Source organism: Protomyctophum bolini, assembly GCF_963924005.1.
Source record: "Protomyctophum bolini genome assembly, chromosome: 3".
Taxonomy (NCBI): Eukaryota; Metazoa; Chordata; class Actinopteri; order Myctophiformes; family Myctophidae; genus Protomyctophum; species Protomyctophum bolini.
In genome coordinates, this window is record NC_137864.1 from 8,877,065 (window position 1) to 8,880,610 (window position 3,546).

At 35.3% G+C, this 3,546-nt stretch overlaps 1 long non-coding RNA gene across 1 annotated transcript; it reads right to left on the reverse strand.

The window, feature by feature from the left end:
- Nucleotides 1-1,325: 1,325 nt before the first annotated feature.
- On the reverse strand, nucleotides 1,326-3,195 carry LOC308313283. Its single transcript, XR_013963874.1, has 3 exons — nucleotides 3,095-3,195; nucleotides 2,335-2,395; nucleotides 1,326-2,081 (listed from the first exon to the last, which is right to left on the reverse strand). It is a non-coding gene; the product is annotated as an uncharacterized lncRNA (long non-coding RNA).
- Nucleotides 3,196-3,546: the final 351 nt, after the last annotated feature.

Consider the following 3,546-nt stretch of genomic DNA (forward strand, 5'->3'; position numbering starts at 1 on the left):
AATCCTCAAAAATGATGAAAAACGGCGTGCTATAGTATGCCGTACGGTAGGGGCTATAGCCCATGTTCAAAAATGATGAAAAATGAGGATAACATTTTTTTCAAAAATTCAAAAACAATGGGCTATAACCCATGTTTTTTGAAATTTTGAATTTTCTTCAAATCCTCAAAAATGATGAAAAACGGCGTGCTATAGTATGCCGTACGGTAGGGGCTATAGCCCATGTTCAAAAATGATGAAAAATGAGGATAACATTTTTTTCAAAAATTCAAAAAACGATGGGCTATAACCCATGTTTTTTGAAATTTTGAATTTTCTTCAAATCCTCAAAAATGATGAAAAACGGCGTGCTATAGTATGCCGTACGGTAGGGGCTATAGCCCATGTTCAAAAATGATGAAAAATGAGGATAACATTTTTTTCAAAAATTCAAAAAACGATGGGCTATAACCCATGTTTTTTGAAATTTTGAATTTTCTTCAAATCCTCAAAAATGATGAAAAACGGCGTGCTATAGTATGCCGTACGGTAGGGGCTATTCTCCTCTTGCACAATGTAGTAGACGGGACTTCCTGGTTCTGTATCCCCCGTCTCTTCACTTCCGGCCCATCCACAGTGCATTGATTTCGCTACATTTCTACGGACAATATTATTATTTTCTCGTCACTGGTAAATTCTGTAAGTACGTTTAAAATTTACTTTTATTTGTATGGTTCATTAATATACCTTTCGTTTTTATCGGAATTGTTTTATCGTGTGTTTATTTCCAAAAATGTGTTCATTCGAAATGATGTGGATTGCTACTAGGCGGTAGGCGGTACTAGGCGAATTGGCTGTGCACACTGCTACTGTAGATTCTAAAGTAAACCTTTTATTATGCTACAATCTGTTTAATAAGCTAACGTTTGTTAAGTGTTTTTATCAGTGGTGTCTTTTAAGCTTTTGGGGCTTTATTTAATGTATAAATAAATATACATCAAAATAAACGTTTACTGTTAGAGCAAGGACCCGTTTGGGGAAGCACCCTATGATGGTTTAATTTGTTTGTGCATACTGCATATACAGCATATCATCATGAGACATCATCACGTTTGTTAGACCTAGACTCGTTTGATAATGACAAAGAACACGTTAGCAACATTAGCATCATCATCATGACATTTAGCATCACAGATTAGCTCCGTCTGAAGCCAATCTCTCATATAGCCATTAATAAATGGTTTGCATAATTACAGTACATTCAAGCACAACTCAATACAACAACTGTTAACTGTGAATTCAATCAATTCATCATAATGATAAATTATGTTTGTGTTTGTGATGTTTTATAATGTTATGCCAAATATGTTCAGTATGTCTGCTTTTTCCACCACTGCCTGCATCTGATCACAGATAAATGTATTTATCTGTACAAACACTGTACTTTATTATTATTTTTTCATATTATAAGGCCTACATACTCTTATTATTGCATGACAAAAAGTGAAATTGGGCTATCTACATGCTCACAAGTCACAATGCAATGTGGTCTTGTAGATCTTTTTTTTATTATTCAAATATTAATAACCCTGTTTCTGTGTGTAGGGACCCACAACCAGGTAGCCTTCATGATCATCTGACAAATACAGGAGGACAGTGTTGGCAGGTATGTTTTTTTATTCATTATTATTGTATCATATATGGAAGCTTTCTGTGTTCTGTTTGTTTATCTGTCTGCATGCATACTCCTGCTATACAAGTGTATGAAGATCTAAGTCAAGATGTAAAATTATAGGATGGACCTGTACTGATCAATTTGGTTCCATTTGTATGCTGGAAGTTGGATACATACTTGTAAATCAAACCTTTCACACATGAATGCAATATTTTGAAAATCTATTATTTTTCTAGGAATGGCAGTGGCTCCTTTGAAGTCATCCCTTTTGATGTTGACAAGCCACCTTGCCCTCAGTTCAGCATTAGCTGGGATGGCATGGAAACTGAGCGAACAGACTGAAGCTGATGTAGAGCAAAGAGGGACTGAGCAAAACTCTGCAGAACCACACGCCCTCTTCATATACTTTACAGTGCCTTTCTTCATCCTGGAGCAAAAAACGAGGCGCATATAGACAATTAGATTTTATAAAGAATCAGTCTTTTGTGAGAAACACAGACACAAAAATGCTGCATTCTTTAGGTACAGTGTCTTGACCAATACACATATGAGTACATAGAAGCACGGCAGGAATTCATTAAGATGTGTGTTTGGGAGAGGAGAGCGAGACCAGTGGATAACTGCACCGATCAGACAGATGTGGTATGATACAATAATACAAATGAATAAAAAAAACATACCTGCCAACACTGTCCTCCTGTATTTGTCAGATGATCATGAAGGCTACCTGGTTGTGGGTCCCTACACATAGAAACAGGGTTATTAATATTTGAATAATAAAAAAAATATCTACAAGACCACATTGCATTGTGACTTGTGAGCATGTAGATAGCCCAATTTCACCTTTTGTCATGCAATAATAAGAGTATGTAGGCCTTATAATATGAAAAAATAATAATAAAGTACAGAGTGTTTGTACAGATAAATACATTTATCTGTGATCAGATGCAGGCAGTGGTGGAAAAAGCAGACATACTGAACATATTTGGCATAACATTATAAAACATCACAAACACAAACATAATTTATCATTATGATGAATTGATTGAATTCACAGTTAACAGTTGTTGTATTGAGTTGTGCTTGAATGTACTGTAATTATGCAAACCGTTTATTAATGGCTATATGAGAGATTGGCTTCAGACGGAGCTAATCTGTGATGCTAAATGTCATGATGATGATGCTAATGTTGCTAACGTGTTCTTTGTCATTATCAAACGAGTCTAGGTCTAACAAACGTGATGATGTCTCATGATGATATGCTGTATATGCAGTATGCACAAACAAATTTCGCCTAGTACCGCCTACCAACTAGTAGCAATCCACATCATTTCGAATGAACACATATTTGGAAATAAACACACGATAAAACAATTCCGATAAAAACGAAAGGTATATTAATGAACCATACAAATAAAAGTAAATTTTAAACGTACTTACAGAATTTACCAGTGACGAGAAAATAATAATATTGTCCGTAGAAATGCAGCGAAATCAATGCACTGTGGATGGGCCGGAAGTGAAGAGACGGGGGATACAGAACCAGGAAGTCCCGTCTACTACATTGTGCAAGAGGAGAATAGCCCATGTTCAAAAATGATGAAAAATGAGGATAACATTTTTTTCAAAAATTCAAAAAACGATGGGCTATAACCCATGTTTTTTGAAATTTTGAATTTTCTTCAAATCCTCAAAAATGATGAAAAACGGCGTGCTATAGTATGCCGTACGGTAGGGGCTATAGCCCATGTTCAAAAATGATGAAAAATGAGGATAACATTTTTTTCAAAAATTCAAAAAACGATGGGCTATAACCCATGTTTTTTTAAATTTTGAATTTTCTTCAAATCCTCAAAAATGATGAAAAACGGCGTGCTATAGTATGCCGTACG